The 19,669-nt window shown below is 38.7% G+C and overlaps 1 protein-coding gene across 4 annotated transcripts in view; it reads left to right on the top strand.

The window, feature by feature from the left end:
* Positions 1 to 19,669, top strand: part of GALNT13 (polypeptide N-acetylgalactosaminyltransferase 13) — a 573,465-nt gene that overhangs the window by 533,565 nt on the left and 20,231 nt on the right. The gene's annotated exons all lie outside the window — the stretch shown is intronic.

The following is a 19,669-nucleotide window of genomic DNA, read 5'->3' as shown; positions in this document are numbered from 1 at the left end:
TAGAGTGGCTCTGGTCGCGACAGAGCGACTCCCTGGAGGGGCAGAGCATCGCCCCCTGGTGGGCAGAGCGTCGCCCCCTGGTGGGCGTGCCGGGTGGATCCCGGTCGGGTGCATGCGGGAGTCTGTCTGTCTATCCCTGTTTCCAGCTTCAGAAAAATACAAAAAAAAAAAAAAATTAAAAAATAACTTAAAGTGAATTTTTAAAATATTAAATGATAATGGACTCTAATTAATATTTAATACATTCTGCAAAGGAGTTCTAAAAATTGTTGTAATTGTGTTTTCAAATTTTAATTCCAGCACTGAGCAAACAATCACAAATAACATTTTCTTAGTTTAAATAAATTGCATTATTACTTACTTAAAAGAAACTTCTGCCATGCTTGAGGTTGATTAAAATTTGCAGTAATTTAAAGTTATGATCTGACTCTGCCTAGTTTTACCTAACCAGAATGTTTCCTAGCACAAATCCATTGTGTTCAACCCTTTACTTTCCCTGGTGAAAGTTATGCAGATAGTGATATTTATTTTTTCATAATGTTCCCTAGAAATTGAGCCTGATTCTTAGATTTATTTTTTCTCTAACTGTTGTACAGGCTAATTTTATGTATTTCTGCATAATGATTATTAACTTCACATATGACATATTATTCAAAAGCTATGAAAAAATTGTCAATGTAAGTCAACCTAGAGACCACTTTTACTATTTTACTGTAAAGTTCTTCAAATTAATTCCTTGAAATCTTACATCCACTTTAATAAGTGACAACTTTGGCTCTGAGCTTGTTAGCTGTAAATATAATATTGGTTATATGATTCATTGTGTCAAAATGTAAAAACAAACTGGCTTCAAAAAAAGTTAAATTACTCCTAGTGTTGAAATGATAAATATTTCTACTTTGGCCTGACCAGGCGGTGGCACAATGGGTAAAGTGTCAGCCTGGGATGCTGAGGATCCAGGTTCGAAACCCCGAGGTCACCTGCTTGAGCGCAGGCTCACCAGCTTGAATGTGAGGTCGCTGGCTTGAGCATGGGATCATAGACATGACCCCATGGTCACTGGTTTGAACCCAAAGGTTGCTGTCTTGAAGCCCAAACTTGCTGGTTTGAGGAAGGAGCCATTGGCTCGGCTACAGCCCCCATATGAGAAAGCAATCAATGAACAACTAAGGCGCCACAACGAAGAATTCATGCTTCTCATCTCTCTCCCTTCCTGTCTATCTGACCTGTCTGTCTGTCTCTCTTTCTCTCTCTCTTTCTCTTTCTTTCCCCCGTGTGTGTGTACACGCACACACACAAAAATTCTACTGTGATTTCTGAGAAAGAAACAGTATATGGAAAAGGAGCTATGAGAGCGACAAGGAGGGATACCAGACTGAACTTGGAGGGGATGAAAGTCTCTTAAGAAGGCATTTTAGGAAATGATGATACCAATGTATGTCAATGCTCATAGTAGGATAAAAATATGTATAATATTGATTAATTAATTATAATGTATCATTATATCAACCCATGCTCTTAAGAATTGAAAATTAAATTTCCAGCCTGACCAGGAGGTGGCGCAGTGGATAGAGCTTTGGACTGGGATGTGGAGAACCCAGGTTCGAAACCCTGAGGTCTCTGGCTTGAGTATGGCCTCATCTGGTTTGATCAAAGCTCACCAGCTTGGACCCAAAGTCACTATCTTGAGCAATGGGTCAATCGGTCTGCTGTAGCCCCTTGGTCTGGGCACATATGAGAAAAGAATCAATGAACAACTAAGGTGCCTCAACAAGAATTGATGCTTCTCATTTCTCTCCCTTCCTGTCTGTCCCTATCTGTCCCTCTCTCTGTCTTTCTCTCCGTCACACGCAAAAAAAAAAAAATAATAATAATAATAATTAAATTAAATTAAATTTCCATTAGGCTCAAACTTTAAAATACTTTAAGCACTCTGAGTAAATTCACATAAATTTTATGTCACTTAATTAATGAGAGTCCCAGAATTTTTTGGAAGAAACTTCCCTTAAAAAGTAAAATATCACACATTCTCATAAAGCAGAAAGTTTCATATTATCCTAGTTTGGTAAAACCCCAACACACACTCATAAATGTACACGGAAGCACGTACACCTCTCTTATCTCACACCACCAATAGAACTATTCTTATTGAAAGAAGCAGGCTGTTTACTAAAAAATCTACTACAAAATGTTTTGCTACCTGCAGCATTAATCTGCTCCTTCAGCCACCCAGTGAATCCCCTCTGACACTTCCGTTAGTTAGAAATGGGTTCCAAGCTTTCTGCTAATTTTATCAAGATATAGGCTTATTTTAATTAACTATATATTTAGTCCCAGTAGAACTTTTCTGTTCTTTTCAATCTGCTGAACCTCATTCCTTTCTTCCCTTTATCTTAAAGTGCTTTTCTCTTGTCTTATACGTAATTCTTCACATTGCAGGACAGAGAGGGAGCTCTGGTCACTTCCTCTTCTTTAAGGACACTAATGTCATGAGGGACCCACAGTCAGGGCCTCATCTAAACCTGTTTACTTCTCAAAGACCCTACCTCCAAATACATCACATTGGCATTTAGGGTTTAACATTTGGGTACAGGGTGGGGCACAAACATTCTGTCACAGTGGTGGCCTTAGTAAATGAAGTTCTTTGTTCTTTCTGGCCCTCAGTGTCCAATGCCCATCAGTTTTAGTGTTCTTAATCTCTTTTGTTAAAGAGGAAAGAACAGGAACTCCAAATGATTTGTGAAATCTTTGGGCCAGAGACAGGAAAAATTAATTTTCAAAGCTTGGCTTTAGAAAAAAAATTTAGAAAACAAGTATTTTTAGAAAATGTCTCAGAAGAGTGTGACAATTTTGAGCAACCTGCTAGGCAACCAAAAGCTAATAATTAAAAAAACACACAAAAAAACCCTTCATTAATCAAGAACGTATTGAACACCATACATGTACCCAGTAATTTATAGACACCAACAGGAATATAAAAATATACTTATAACTGAAATTCCTTTTTCGTGTATAAGGAAGTTGGTTAAGACTCATGCTGTTTGTTACATGACATAGAGTCCTTCCCTTGGGTTTCTTTAAGAGAATTTCATACTGTACTGGGTATTATGAAGAGTTGCTTTTCTCCTGAGTAAAATGTTTTTTTTTTCTTCCCTACAAAATACATAGTCCATAGGGAAAGAGAAATTAATAATATTCTATTGATAATTATTCATATTAGCTTCAATCTTAGATTACATTATCAATGTTTATGTGAATTTTTTTCTTGTTTCTTACCTATTCTATATAATATATATATATATATTTTATTATTATTATTATTTTATTACAGAAACAGAGAGAGAGTCAGAGAGAGGGATAGATAGGGACAGACAGACAGGAACGAAGAGAGATGAGAAGCATCAATCATCAGTTTTTTGTTGCGACACCTTAGTTGTTCATTGATTCCTTTCTTATATGTGCCTTGACTGCGGGCCTTCAGCGGAGAGAGTAACCCCTTGCTCGAGCCAGCGACCTTGGGTCCAAGCTGATGAGCTTTTTGCTCAAGCCATATGAGCCCACGCTCAGGCTGGCGACCTCGGGGTCTCAAACCTGGGTCCTCCGCATCCCAGTCCAACGCTCTATCCACTGCGCCACTGCCTGGTCAGGCGTATATATATTTATGTTATATATTTAAAACTGTAAATCGGCCCTGGCCGGTTGGCTCAGCGGTAGAGCATCGGCCTAGCGTGAGGAGGACCCGGGTTCGATTCCCAGCCAGGGCACAAAGGAGAAGCGCCCATTTGCTTCTCCACCCCTCCGCCACGCCTTCCTCTCTGTCTCTCTCTTCCCCTCCCGCAGCCAAGGCTCCATTGGAGCAAAAATGGCCCGGGCGCTGGGGATGGCTCTGTGGCCTCTGCCTCAGGCGCTAGAGTGGCTCTGGTCGCAACATGGCGATGCCCAGGATGGGCAGAGCATCGCCCCCTGATGGGCAGAGCGTCGCCCCATGGCGGGCGTGTAGGGTGGATCCCGGTCGGGCGCATGCGGGAGTCTGTCTGACTGTATCTCCCTGTTTCCACCTTCAGAAAAATGCAAAAAAAACAAACAAAAAAAAACAAACTGTAAATCCACTTTCACTCTTTTACGAGATGAAATATAAATAAGTATATAGGAATGGAATACTTATATTCAATCTCAATGAGAATATGCAACAATAATTCTTTTTTTAAAAAATTTTTCCATTGATTTGAGAGAGAGAGAGAGAAGCATCTTGTTCCCTTTAGTTGTGTAGTCATTGGTTGTTTCTCATACATGCCCTGACAGGAGGTCAAACTCGCAACCTCTGGTGCCGGGTCAAGTCTTTGTCCACTGAACAACCTGGCCAGGGCCAAAACAATAATTCTTGAAAAAAAGAATAAATATACTGCTATATAGGAGATATTCGCACAAAAACAAATTCTGATAGGGACAGGCAAGGTTCTAAAAGGCTTCACAAAAATGACAGCAAGCACAGGAGAATGGAGCATGCGGAGGACAGTGAAGATACAGCCCCAAATGGAGTGGCAGGCCTGGACCAGGGAGAGTAGGAAATTAAGTTTTATAAGTAGAAGAGCTAAGATAATAATAGAATGTAAATGTCAAGCAAGGGAATTTTGATTGAGGGAACAAAAGGAGCAAAGAACTTTCAGACTGCAAACATTGTCAAAGGATAGTATGTAGCCTATTTCTAATACAACCTCATGAAACTACTTGGACATTCACCTTTGTTATTAAAAAAATGGCATGGTGCATGAATACGGGCAAAATGAAAGGGCTTTTTATTCCTGTTATTTAGTGCCCAAGTATAATTTCACCACAAGCAGGGACAGAGCTATAGCACTATTTTTCAGTTGATTTCTTTTATTCTTTTATCAAAGGACTTGATCCAATACGGAGCCAGAGCTACATGTGGTATGTACAGAGTCATACCTTTCCATTAAGTGAAAAAAGCCTGCTTCAGTAAGTTGCCATGGAAACAGCCTGGCATCCATTCTAATTTCTAATAAAGAATCTCGGTCTTCTAATGAAAACCTATCAGATAAACATATTTCTACTTCAACTCTTCAGTTGCTAACTTTCTAAATATATTTTGGGATTTTTTTTTTAATTTAAAAGAAGTTAAATATGTGCACCTGGCTAGAATATGCAGAGCTTGGTGTGTTTTGCTTTTGTTTTAATAAGTACTTTTGTTTTTTTCAAATAAAAAAACAAATAAAACAATTCCTAAAAATTCAGAGGTGCATTTTATGGCCACTGTAGTAACATCAAGGAATGAAAAGTGGTCTGTAAAGGTCAAAATTGCCAGTGATCATTCAACCCATGCCCTACGAAACTGCTGAGAGAAACTACCACCTCCAGGGTATAGCAATGGTCACATCATAATCCATCTCATAAAGAGATCTTTTCTTCGTTCATTGAGTGAAACAAGTGGCCCATGAGCTGATTTTTTACTATGGGAATCTTAACAAATATTAAATCTAATATATGGCCCGGGCTGGTTTGCACCGTGGATAGAGCATCAGCCTGGCGTGAGGATGTCCCAGGTTTGTCCGCCAGTCAGGGCACACATGAGAAGTGACCATCTGCTTCTCTTTCTCTCCCTCTCCCCCTTCTATCTCACTCTTCTCCTCCCATAGTCAGTGGCTCAATTGGTCCAAGTATCAGCCCCAGGGACTGAGGATAGCTTGGTTGATGCAAGCATCAGCCCCGGATGAGGGTTGCCAAGTGGATTCCGGAGGGGCACATGCAGGAGTCTGTCTCTCTATCTCCTCTCCTCTCATTTAAAAATAAAAGGAAGGAAAGGAGGGAGGGAGGGGGGAGGGAGGTGGGGAGGGAGGGAAAGAAAAGGAGGAAAGAAAGCAAAGACATGATGTTCAATTTTAGACTGAAGTTAAAACATGTTAAAATTGGCCTGACCTGTGGCGCAGTGGATAAAGCATCGACCTGGAATGCTGAGGTCTCCGGTTCAAAACCCTGGGCTTGCCTGGTCAAGGCACATATGGGAGTTGATGCTTCCTGCTCCTCCCCCTGTTCTCTCTCTATCTCTCCCTCTCTCTCTTTCTCCCCCCTCTCTCTAATAAAAATGAATAAATAAAATCTAAAAAAGTAAATAAATACAAAATTTAAAAAAATGTTAAAATTGATCTCTGAGATCTGTACACAAGAATTCCAAGTAATTTATGATGCCCCTTCCAGAAGATGGAATTTATCTTTCCTTCCCACCTGGTATGTGGGCTGTGCTTATTGACTTGCTTCCAAAGAGTAGACCATGGAAGGGGGTTGCAGTAACTACCGTGAAGAAAAATGGCAAGTGCAGCATTGTGAGTCTGCTCTGTGAGTCGTGTCGATACCATGCACCCTGCATGTGATTGATGAGAATTGCACGTCACTTTTGTGCTGTTCCTCTTAAAAACCTATAACCCCAATCTAACTAGATAAGTTAGGTAAGTATTAGACAAACCCAGACCAAGGGACATTACTCAACTACTACTCCTCAAAATTGTCAAAGTCATCAGAAAGAGGAAAGTCTGAACATCCGTCAGCAGGTTAAGGAGATATGACAAGCAAATGCAATGTGGTCGTCTGAATTAGATCCTGGGAAAAAAAATGAGCATGGGATCATATGGAATTTTAGGGAAAAATTAGTAAAATCTGAACAGTTTGAAGTTTAATTTTTTTTAAAATCACTGGGAAGGAAAAAGCTAATATGAAAAAGAATATACAAAAAGTGTGTGAAAAGGGATGGTATTTGGGGCCTAAAAAAGCACTGTTCAAAGGCAGGATCTTCTACTTTCAAAATGAGTGCCTTTGGGGAAGTTATTTAACCTTTTCAAACCTCATACTTCTCTTTTATAACAGAGGAATAATAATGCTTACCTTGAAATGTTCTTGAAGAAATGTATAGTATATGATATGTGATATATCATATTTAATATACATTATATTTCAAAGAACTGCTATCTTAAACATACAGCAGGTGCTCCCAAAATGTTATTAATTTATTTCCTTCCACTTGCTCCCAGCCCAGCATCCAAAGGCCTCTGTCCCTTTGCCTGATGGTTTTTACTGCCAGAGGCTACTTTGTCTGTGTGGTCACATCTGGGGAATGACACAGATTTTACTCCCCAGAAGCATACCTCAAGCAGAAGCTGAGGGCCAGTGGTGTATAATTATTCCAGCTTCCTCTCCCGTGGAGGGGACTGAATCTATGGTGCTGGTTCTACACTGGTTGCCACATACCCCCAGCAGGATTAAGTTCTAGTTATTCACAGTGTTATTCCTTATTCATGTACCCTGTATTTTCTGCTTTCCCTTTCTTATTCCTTTACTGATCTGTCCTGGGATCACTACCTGATGAACTACTTGTACTTGAAAATATCTCATCCCTGGCCGGTGGCTCAGTGATAGAGCACTGGGCCGGTGTGTGGATGTCCTGAGTTTGATTCTTGGTCAGGGCACACAAGAGAAGCAACCATTTGCTTCTTCATTCCTCCCTGTCCCCTTCTCTCTCTCTCTCTCTCTCTCTCTCTCTCTCTCTCTTTCTCTTTCTCTCCCACAGCCATGGCTATTGGTTTGGGTACATTGGCCCCAAGTGCTGAGGGTGGCTCCATGGAGTCTCCACCTCAAGCACTAAAAATAGACTGGTTGTGAGCATGGTCCAAGATGGGCAGAGCATATGGGGTTTGCCAGGTAGATCCCGGTTGGGGAGCATGCAGGAGTCTGTCTCTCTGTCTCTCTTCCTCTTACTTGGAAAAAGAAGAAAAAACGATAATAATTAAAAAAAAAGAAGAAGAAAGAGCTGTACCTGACACAAAATAAGCATATCTTTGTGCCATCTAGGACATTATGATGTACTTTGAGACATATATATGTAATTACTTTTGTCTAATATATGCCACATACAGGAGTTTTAGGAAGTGTCTAAGGACATAAGTAGAAACCTTTTAAAATATGAAATATTACAAAAATACCATTAAAACATATTAAAAATAATGGGCCTGACCAGGCAGTGGCACAGTGGATAGAGTATCTAACTGGGATGTGGAGGACCCAGGTTCGAGACCCCGAGGTTGCCAGCTTGAGCGCAGGCTCATCTGGTCTAAGCAAAGCTCACCAGCTTGGACCCAAGGTCACTGGCTTCAGCAAGAGGTTACTCGGTCTATTGAAGGCCCACGGTCAAGGCACATATGAGAAAGCAATCAATAAACAACTAAGGTGTCGCAATGGATAACTGATGATTGATGCTTCTCATCTCTCTTCGTTCCTGTATGTCTGTCCCTATCTATCCTTCTCTCTGTCTCTGTAAAATAAATAAATAAATAATAATAATGGTACAAAGTTAATTTGCACATAACAAAGCAAACACTAACAGAAATAAAATACTTTATATAGACGTCATGTGAATGGCACATATTATTGCTGCTCTATTTTACATTTACAAACATAAATCAGCCAGAACCTCAAAGACCATATGTCTTGCTGTTCCATGGTACTAATCAGTGAGTTAATGAGGAGGGGAAAGTGTGTATTAAATGGCCCATGGCTAGGCCCTGGCCGGCTGGCTCACCGGTAGAGCGTCAGCCTGGCGTGCGGGGGACCCGGGTTCGATTCCCAGCCAGGGCACATAGGAGAAGCGCCCATTTGCTTCTCCACCCCTCCCCCTCTCCTTCCTCTCTGTCTCTCTCTTCCCCTCCTGCAGCGAGGCTCCATTGGAGCGAAGATGGCCCGGGCGCTGGGGATGGCTCCTTGGCCTCTGCCCCAGGCGCTAGAGTGGCTCTGGTCGTGGCAGAGCGATGCCCCAGAGGGGCAGAGCATCGCCCCCTGGTGGGCAGAGCGTCGCCCCTGGTGGGCGTGCCGGGTGGATCCCGGTCGGGCGCATGTGGGAGTCTGTCTGACTGTCTCTCCCCGTTTCCAGCTTCAGAAAAAAATAAAAGAAAAAAGAAAAAGAAATGGCCCATGGCTAAAGGGCATGAATAAAGAATATCCCATTCAAGAACTCACTTTTCTTCCTATGAAATTTATATGTATAAGGGCTAATATGTAAGGAATGATGTGCTCATATGCTCAAGGAAAAAACATAACAGTACCAGCAAGAAAGAAAATTTGTTACATAAAATCCTTAGTATGAACATACAGAAAATAGAGTTCAAGGCATGCTGGAATACTGGAAGAAGCTCTTACAAATATGTTGGCACTCAATTAGATGCTTTATGTGTCACACTCAAAGTTTCATAAAGGGCCTACATAGTTTGGAAAAAGCCTACAACATTCAACTTGCTCAAGAGTAGCAGCTGAATAAATAAACAGATGATTGGATGAATAAATAAATGAGAGAGGCATAGCATAGGAGAAGGTGTCCCACAGGATGAGAAGTCCAGTTTTTGCATGAATATCCTTTTTCCTGATGTTCAATGTGTTAATTTTCTATTGTCAGCAAATAAGTACAAATTCAGTGGCTTAATACAACACAAGAGTATTATCTCACAGTTCTGTAGGCTGGAAATTCAGGCACAGCATAGCTGAGATCCCTACTCAGGGTCTCACACAGCCGAAATCACGGTATTGGCTGGAGCTATGATTTCACTGGATCCTCTTCCAAGCTTTCTGGTTATTGCCAATTTCAGTTCCTTGCAGTAGGAAGACTATGGCCCCATCTTATGGGGTTTCTTTGTGGGGTTTTTTCCTGGCTTTCAGTCAGTGGTTGCTTTCAGCAAGGAGGGGCTGTCCTCAGTTCCCTGCCATGTGGCCCTCTCCTAAACACGGCCATATGCATCTGGAAGGCCGGTAGGAAAATCTCTCTCCTCAGTTGGCTAATAGAACTTCTTATAGAGAATAATGTTATCATGGAGTGACTTTGTTGTCATAGTTAAAGTCTCACCCACACTCAAAGGAAGCATGTTTATATAAGGCTTGTACACCCAACAGAAAGTTAGGGTCATCTGAGAATTCTACCACAGTCCACATCAAATAGCTAACAGGGTATCTTTTGAAAGGGATTCTGATTGGGCTTAAATTTGTATTCAATACTACAATACTAAACTATAAGAATCTGGAGCATAATGTTTATATATTAGATTTCTTGAATGGTCGATTTTCTTTAAAAACCTTCGAAGCAGAGAAACTATTAAACATATATGACCTTTAACATCAGTAGTGTTTAAAATGGGAAGATTTAACAATAAAGTAGAAAGAAAACATAAACATCAATCACATTTTGCTATTGTATTAGTGCATCCCACTTACTGTATTACTTCACTTTCTTACTCTGTTTCCCACAAAATGGATGAGAGTATTCCAAAGACAAATTGTTTTCATTTCAATTCAGTAAGTGAAATTATTGGGTACACACATTTTTCCTAGAATTGTTTTCATAGGTGCTAAAAAAAATATCCTTAGCATTGTTATTGGGACAGCAAAGCTTAAAAGTAAAACAAATGAGACAGAATGTAGTAAATGTAGATTATATGTCTAGATTTTGCCCAGACAGTGACTAATACTGAAATGTTACCTGGGGCAACTACTGTGTTTAGAGTTTATGAATTATCTCATTCAATTTCCAAAATAGTTCAGGAAACAAAGGCTTTGTCCCTTTTCCCAGAGAAGGAAGCCAAGATTTTGACAAAGCTTCACAGTAACTTTGTTCTGAAGAGCGTTAGAGGGAAGTCTCAGAGCCAGGTCGGTGTCATTTTCCAAAGCATGTTGTTTTAGTGCTATCCTTCCTCCAATTAACACACAAATGATGCAGTACCTACAACACAATGCAAATAAGCTATATCTAGGTAAGAGTCATTACAGAGTGATACATGGAGAAAGTGAAGAATATGCTGAGATTAAAGAGGGGGGTAATCATTTCCTGAGCAAAGCAGAATAAAAAGTATAGTCCCGGGAATGTGATCAGCACATACCAGGTTGAGGACTGAAGAATGAGATGACTGCTGAGCACAAATGAAGAAATAGCAAATTGTTGCAAATACTATAGTTATGCTGATGTAAAAGGGGAAAGAGTTGACACGTCATAGATGATGTCGGAACCAGATGGAAATATTGAACTTGAGATTCACACCCACATCCTGTTGTTAATAACAGTTTTAGATCATTAAAGGATGGTGTGACATACAGTAAGAAGGAGCATTTTGAAAAGTAAATCACTTTGCTGAAGTTCTAATTATTGTTGCTAAATATTTTTTCTTGTCATTTCAATACAAATTTTCCTGGGCTATTTTTACCAAAAGAGGGAATAAAAAAACCAGTATATTTTTATTTTCTTATAATGTATCTCTCTGGATTGTTGTTAACACATTTCTCAAATTGGTCACGCTTCAAATAGCAGTGTTATCCCCACAGGGTTCAAGGCTCCAAAATGACTAAATGATGGGCGTGTACGGGGCATGTACGGGGCACTATCGTCAAGTAAAGAATAGCGACAATGAGTTTGGGGTCCAGAGAGACCTGTCACTAAGCAGCACTGGCAAATTGGGTGAATCATGTCAATTAGTTGGCTTTGGTTTCTTCATATAGATGGTGAGGCAGTTTGCATAAAATGACAAGAGTCCCTTAAAACTGAGCTTTTATAGAAAATATTGTCCTGAGGCACTAAACAGGAAAATAATTTTATAAATGAATATCTAAATCTAGGGAAATCACAACCTGTATAACAATGTTAATAAAATACATATGTGAACCTTTTAAGTACACTCACAGGTTATAAATAAATATAATTTAAATATATAAAAATTATATATATTTTTCATGTGTAAAATATGTCTTCATCTAAGGAAAAAAGAAGAAATCCTGTGGCAAGATGGACTCAGCAGAGGGCATTTCACTTCTGAGCCCCTTGCTGAAGGCAGCTTGGTCCAGGCTCTAATAACAATGCAGTGAAGTGCTTTGAAACTGGCACTGCTTGAACAATTGATATTTATCTGCAACTTTTCAAGGGTAAAGATGAAAGTGTTTTAAAGAAGTAACTTACATTATCAGAATTTTAAGCATGATGAAACCTTTAAAAGAATATATGCACAGAGGCTTTCGTTGTGTGAAAAACAGCATTGACTCCACGCAGAATATTTTAGAAGATCATTCTCATAGATATTTAAATGCAGTCTTCATTGTATATATTTAAGGAATTATAAAATTCCTTTCGTACTTACCAAAATGAAAAGTCCAGAACAAACCAGATGCATGTGTAGAATAATGATAATGCTTATCTTGTCTTTAAAAAATATATTAAGATTGAAAGGAATTGAGATCAGAGTGTTGGAAATCATTGCTAAACTCATTCAAGTATATAAATTAAGAGACAGAAGTTAATTTGATCTCTACGAGTATGCATAAAAGCAGATAAATCACTTAGTCCCCTGGTCAGCAAACTGCGGCTCACGAGCCACATGCAGCTCTTTGGCCCCTTGAGTGTGGCTCTTCCACAAAGTACCACGTGCAGGCGCTACCTCAATAAGGAATGTACCTACCTATCTAGTTTAAGTTTACAAAATTTGGCTCTCAAAAGAAAATTCAATAGTTGTACTGTTGATATTTGGCTCTGTTGACTAATGAGTTTGCCAACCACTGAAAGAATCACTGTATGGAAATATATTTAAATAGAAATATTATTATTAAAATTATTGTACCAATGCTTTTGTAAAGTATAACTGGATGTTATAATTTTCAACCCAGACACCAAGATACAGTAGTAATGAAATCTAAAATCAGACTTTCCTATATGCAGAATTTAAAATGACAATTTGAAAAACTGATTCTTTGAAGTTTAGATCCCTCACCCTGCATAAGGAATAAAAGGAGCTGTATTCATTTCCTAGGGCTGTCTGAACAAACTGCCACATGCTGGATGGTTTAAAACAACAGAAATCTATCATCTCACAGTTTTTTGAGGCTGCAAGTCAAAAATCAAGCTGTCAGAGAGGCATAATTTTCCTGAAACCTGTAAGGGGAATCATTCCTTGCTTCTTCTTGCTTCTGCTATTTGCCAGCAGTCCCCAGGGCTTGTAGGGGTGCTGTTAATTCGACATCTATCTCCCGAGTCACAGGGCCATTTTCTCTTCATATGTCTCTGTCTTCTTACAAGGACACCAGTCATTTTGATTAAGGGCCTGCCCTACTCCAACATGACCTCGCAGTGACTTAACTAATTACATCTACAATGACCCTATTTCCAAATATGTTCACGTTCTGAGGTACTGAGGTTTAGTGTTTTTACATACCTTTTGCAGGGATACAATTCAGCCCATAACAGGAGGCGTCAGAAGGTGGAGAACGCTGTAGGGTTTTCTCTGTGGGGAGAAGCTGCTCTCTCTCTGGAGGGGTGGGGCTGGGATTCTCGTCTCCAGTGACAAGGCTCAGAAGAGGAGGGCTCAAGGCAGGAGCAGCTTCATGGGTCTGCAACCCATGCAGTTGAACAGGGCCTTGTAGTCTTTAAAGTCTTAATAATTTTTTTTTGTTTTTATTGAGTTTATTAGGGTGACACTGCTTAACAAAATTATACAGGTTTCAGGTGCACAATTCTGTAACACATCATCTGTACACTATATTGTGTGTTCGCCTCCCCCAGTCAAGTCTCTTTGCTCCACCATTTATCCCCCTTTCCCTCTTCCGCCCCACCTCCTCCCCAGCAATCACCACGTTATTGTTCCTGTCCATGAATTTTTTTTTCTTTTTTTCCTTTTTGCTCAATCCCTCCACCCTCCCCTCCCATTCTGCCCACCTCCCTGACAGCTGTCAGCCTGTTCTCTGGTCACGCATTTTCATTTTGTATTGGAGCCTGCAAATTATATAGGACACCATTTTGAAAGCTTGCTATGTGCTTCTTACGCCTGCGGAGTTTGGCGGGTTGCAACCTGCCTCGCACATGGTAAAGATGGTCCATGCAACTGAATTGCAGCGACTGCCTTGCCATAGTTCTTGCCTCTCTGAGTTGTGAAGTCATAAGAAGGGGTTCACTTATAAAATATACATTGTTGTCTCAGCATTGCAGTGGAAGGTACATAGTGATGGGAACCTCTGAAGGACCACAAACACTCAGGAGAGGGCGCATTAAATCTCTGCCAGGCCAGAGAACAGGAAGGAGCTATAAAGAGACAGTTCAGGTAAGACTTCTCCTATACATTTACCACCCTGGAAGAATCCAAAACTGATTCAGCAGCCTGGGGAATCTGGGAGTGGACAAGGGAGGTAAGGATGAACAAAACCTTAAGACTATGAATACAGAAGTCAATGCTGCACTATTCTACTATAAGCTTCCAACCCAAAGCAGTCTAATTTAGAGAAGGGGAGAAAACCTGCTATTATATTTCATTCAAGTTTCAATTGGTAATATTTTGCAGACCATTCAAATTTCTAAACTGAACCCCAGAGGACATAGATGAGTAAGCATAAAATTATACACACTAGTTTTCATCCAGGTCTGGAGGGAATGATGTATTATCTCTCTTGATACATTTTAAAGGGTTAATAGATATTATGGGCTGAATTGTGCTTCCCTAAAAATAAAAAAAAATGCTGTGTTGAAGCTGTAATCTCAGTGCCTCAAAATGTGACTATATTCAGAGATAGGGTCTTTAAAGATGTAATGAATATAAAATGAGATCATGATAAGGAGACTTAATCCAATAGGACTGCTGTCCTTATAAGAAGTGATTGGGCACCGACGAAAGACCATGTGAGATACATGGAGAAGACGGCCATGTATAAGCCAAGCAGAGAGGTCTAGAGAAGAAACTAGTCCAGCTGATATCTTGATCTTGGATTTCTACTCTCTATTACCCTGATAAAATAGAAGTCTATTGATTAAGCCAGCCAATCTGTGGTACTTTGGAATGGCAGCCCATTCAAACTAATACAATAGGAGACAAAATAAAAACGAGTTATTACAGAGATCAAAAAATCTTGGAAGGCCTGATAAATAAAGAATCCACAAAATGGAACAAAAACCCATCACTTCTTGTATAGTAGCTGAATATTAAATAATTGAATAAAAATTGCCTTCTTGCCTGACCAGGTGGTGGCGCAGTGGATAGAGCGAAACCCTGAGGTCACAGGCTTGAGTACAGGCTCATCTGGCTTGAGCAAAAAGCTCACCAGGTTGGACCCAAGGTCTCTGGCTTGAGCAAGGGGTTATTCGGTCTGCTGAAGGCCCGCGGTCAAGGCACATATGAGAAAGCAATCAATGAACAGCTAAGGTGTCACAACGAAAAACTGATAATTGATGCTTCTCATCTCTCTCCATTACTGTCTGTCTGTCCCTATCTATCGCTCTCTCTGACTCTCTCTCTGTCCCTGTAAAAAAAAAAAAATGCCTTCTTAGTGGTTGTTTATAGAGTTAGCTTGACCAACAGACTACAAGGGAAGATATGTAAAGTTAGATAGCTCATAGTTATATATATATATATATATAGTTATATATATAGTTATATATATATAGTTATATATATATATAGTTATATATATATCTAAAGAAATATGAAGATTAGGTATAAAACAATTTTCAAAGCACTATAAACTGTTGTATCCATACAGCACACAAAAAGATTTATACTTATTTTGCAATACTGTAAGTTGATATACATTCATAGTAATATAAATTTAATTGCATGATGTAAAAAAATGCAAATTTATGTAATGTATTATATATGAATCATATCACACATGGTTTCTAACACAGTAGCTGTTCAATTAATGTTAACTCCCTCCTTATTCCTCTTTTATAATCGATAGATGAACACAGAAATTGATTATTTTACTGTTCTTGTAGTCAACTTAGCATAAAGTGATCAGACTTTGGCTGACCTATGGTGGCACAGTGAATAAAGCATCAACCTGGAATGCTGAGGTTGCTGGTTTAATATCCCACACTTGCGTGGTCAAGGCACATATGAGGAACGACTTGCTCCTCCCATACCTCTAAAAAAATCAATAAATAAAATCTTTAAAAAAATGATCAGAGTTTGATTTAATTAATTGTCAGATCCAATCTGGTTTTAAATCAACTGCAAATAAATTCTAAATCTAATATTTGTATAACTCAATTCTAGTTTAGTTAGAAGTATTGGTAACCAATGATAAAGTAATTTGAGTGTTAACTAGAAAGAGAAATAGTTTCCAATTTTTGTAAAAGAATATATAATCAGACTACACTAATGAAAGAATCAATCTCATAAAATCAGCAACATATATGGTATAGTTTAAAGTAACGTGTTGCTTATATGCTCAGCTTGAAATATTTTATCTTACTTTGTGATCAGGAATAAAACTTCTAACTATAGCAGAAAAAATGCTTGGACAGGTATGCTACTAAGAACTGAGAGGATCTAGCTGGAATTTTGACACAAGGAACAGACAGTAGCCATAGGGAACAGCTGCTTCCTAGGAAAACTAAAAAGAGAGGTGAGGTTGTCCCTGGAGTCACCAGGAACTCACAACTGGTGAATCTAAAGGGTGACAATCTGTGGAGGTGGTGCCTTGCCAAAAGTGTCAGGAAAGCCTGTCATCAGGCATTAAAGCCCCACCTCGAGACTTGGGGGGGCCAAGAGATAGGCACAGACTAGCAAGAGCAAAGCTGCTCAGCCCCGTCCTAAACGCTTTGGATACAGAGCATCTTATCAAGGCAGGGATCCATGTATGAGGCCACAATTTAGGATTAGTTCCAAGACTGGAAAAGTAGCACAGAATATCAATTACTGAATGCTTCAGTGTGCCTGGGTCTCTAGAGTATTTACATATAATATTTCATTGCAGTCTGTCCCAAAGTGGAATTAATGAACTTCCTACAGTAAGAGATATGAAAAAGCACAAAAAAGAAAAGTATGGGTAAAAAAGATATAAAAGATAAGTGAAATCAAACTTAATAGTTCTCATATAAAATAAAAAGGATATGTACATACTGACATGCACTTTTTATTATTTTATAGACTAAAAAACATCCTAGAAACACACATATAAATGAGAGTCTCAGGTACAAAAAAACATAGTAATCCTGATTTTATACTAATTACAGAAAATAATAAATGCGTTATCTCAGATAGTTTTCAAAAAATAAGTACCCGTGAGCCAAGCATTTTATCATCAGTTTAAATTTGTTTTCAAGTGGAAAAGGCAAAAAAAGATAATATATATATACAGAGACAGGCTCAAAAATATTTAAAAATTATAAATTCTTTGGATGTGAATTACTTGTCTACTAATTGACTAAGAAATGAATCAAAATTGGGAATTTAGGAACAAATAATGTGGTAGACTGCTCTCTAGAACTTTCAACATGTGAAATTTCCAAACTATCATAGAAACCTGAGGAAAATTATTGCTCATGCCATGACTATACCCAGCATACAAAAGTCAGTGGCAATCTTGGCCAGTTAGCTCAGCTGTTGAGTGTTGTTCCGAAACAACAAGGTTGTGAGTTCGATCCCCATTAGGGCACACAAGAGAAGCAACCAGTGAATGCACAACTAAGTGGAACAACAAACGAATGCTTCCCTTCTCCTTCCCCTTCCCCTCTCCCTCCCTTCCTGTCTCTGTCTCAACCAATAAATCATCAACCAATAAATAAAATACTAAGACCTGGCAAGATATGGTTGGAGTGTAGCTCTGAAGTGCAAAGGTTGCTGGTTTGATCTCCAGTCAAGGCACATAGAGGAAAAGATCGATATTCCTGTATCTCCCTGCCTCTCTCTAAAAAAAAAGTCAATGGCAGCTGTGGATGCTTTGTTGCTTATTTATATTAGTATCTGTATACCACTAAAAGAAAATAGACTGATTGAGAAAACTATTCTTGACATTGAAATAACCCTATAATGGGCAAAGAAAATTTACTTCCCTCAGATTCAAGTTTACTTCGTTACTTAATTAAATACTTTTGTTCAGTATTACCCTCTTATCCATGGAGGATGTTTCAAGGCCCCCACAGGGTGCCTGAAACCATGTATAGTATGGAAACTTATGTATACTGTTTCTTTCCTATTCATGCATACATAGGATAAAGTTTAATTTATAAATTAAGCACAGTAAGAGATTAACATCACTAATTAATAAGAGTAATTATAAAAATAAAATTAGAGTTATCTGAATGCAAACAAAGTGATACAGTGACGGTGATATGATAGCGGAGAGGCTAGGTGACTAAGGGACAGGGAGTGTGTCCAGCGTGGATGTACTGGACAAAGGGAGGATTCCCATCCCTGGCAAGATGAAGCCGGGCGGCATGAGGCTTCATCATCCTACTCATAATAGCACAGCGCTTAAAACTTATGACTTGTTTATTTCTGGAATTTTCCATTTAATACTTTCTGATGGTAGTTGATCTCAGGTAACTGAAACCACAGAAAGCAAAACCATAGATGAAGGACACTATTGTAATTCTATTCTTAAAAACTATTAACCTGTTTGGGAAGGATACAAATACTTCTCTTTGATGGGTGTTTCTTTCACTATTATTTTGATTACTTGTATTTTCCATTAAAAATATGTTAAAAGTAGGACATTTTTCCACTGAATTTCATGCCATGAAGTCATTTTATATAGCTCAATTAAAGGCACTTCACTTACTTCTGAAGTTTTTATTGTTGAGATGAATGTATAACCTTTGTGAAGAATTTCCTTTTAAGATGTGGGCTTAAGAGGTTTCTTGTGCTCCATCACTGACTTTGCGTGTTCTCTTACGACCTCTTGTGATTTTCAGAGAATCCCTGAGTAGCAGTACTGTAACAGCAATCTTTTCAAGGCTAACTTGTTCAGCTTAAAGACTAGGGCTCCAGAGTTTATAAGTGATTTGCAGGGCTGACTTCTTCCAGTTTTATAAGATTGCTTTGGGAACAGAAGACCCTGAGATCACCTTTCTCATTGTACTCCCTCTTGAGATTTCAAGGGAAAAAAAAATAGATACCCACAGAATACTGAACCACGGTTATCAGAGCTAATGAAAGAACACAACTTTCATAATTATGTAGTTAAGAAATCTCATGAAACTTTAATAATCAATGTTATAAATAAATTATTTGTACCAAGAACAAATGCAGAGTTTATATAGTTTTTGTATGAATTAGCTAACAATAAATCTACAATCCACCCTGACACTGCTTGAATATTTCGATAATTATAGTCAAGCCCAGCCAAAACCATATGAGAAAGATAAAGCATAGAACCTACCTTTAGTGATATCTCTGGAGAAGATAATTCTACAACCTTCATAGACCCACTGGCAATATTTAATAAAATTTACATGATGTACTTATGTTATGGAAAGAAAGATTTAAACTTCTTTATGCAAAACCTTGCCTCTAAAGTAAGGAATTGGTCATATGGTGATGGAACTAAAACTGCCCTTTATTGAGCTCTATGCAACTTGCAAACTTTATTTTACTGAACCTGTTGTGAGCTTTATAATATGGCAGGTATAATGCAGGAGATTTTTCTCTGGCAAATAATAAGCATTTCATAATTTAGTTGTTAAATTGAAGCTTCACGAAAACCTTATAAAACAGATGTCACTGTCCCTATTTTGCAGTTGAAGGAAACAACTCGGAGAAATAAACTAGTGTTCTCAAGGTTACACTGCAGAGATCATTTAAAAAGTTTAACTAACAGGAAAGCTTCCACAGATAAACCTGCTATACTGTGATTGTTTCTAAGATATTATTTTATTAGC

This window comes from Saccopteryx bilineata, chromosome 5 (genome assembly GCF_036850765.1).
Source record: "Saccopteryx bilineata isolate mSacBil1 chromosome 5, mSacBil1_pri_phased_curated, whole genome shotgun sequence".
Lineage (NCBI taxonomy): Eukaryota > Metazoa > Chordata > Mammalia > Chiroptera > Emballonuridae > Saccopteryx > Saccopteryx bilineata.
This window is presented reverse-complemented; position numbering and strand designations above follow the sequence as displayed.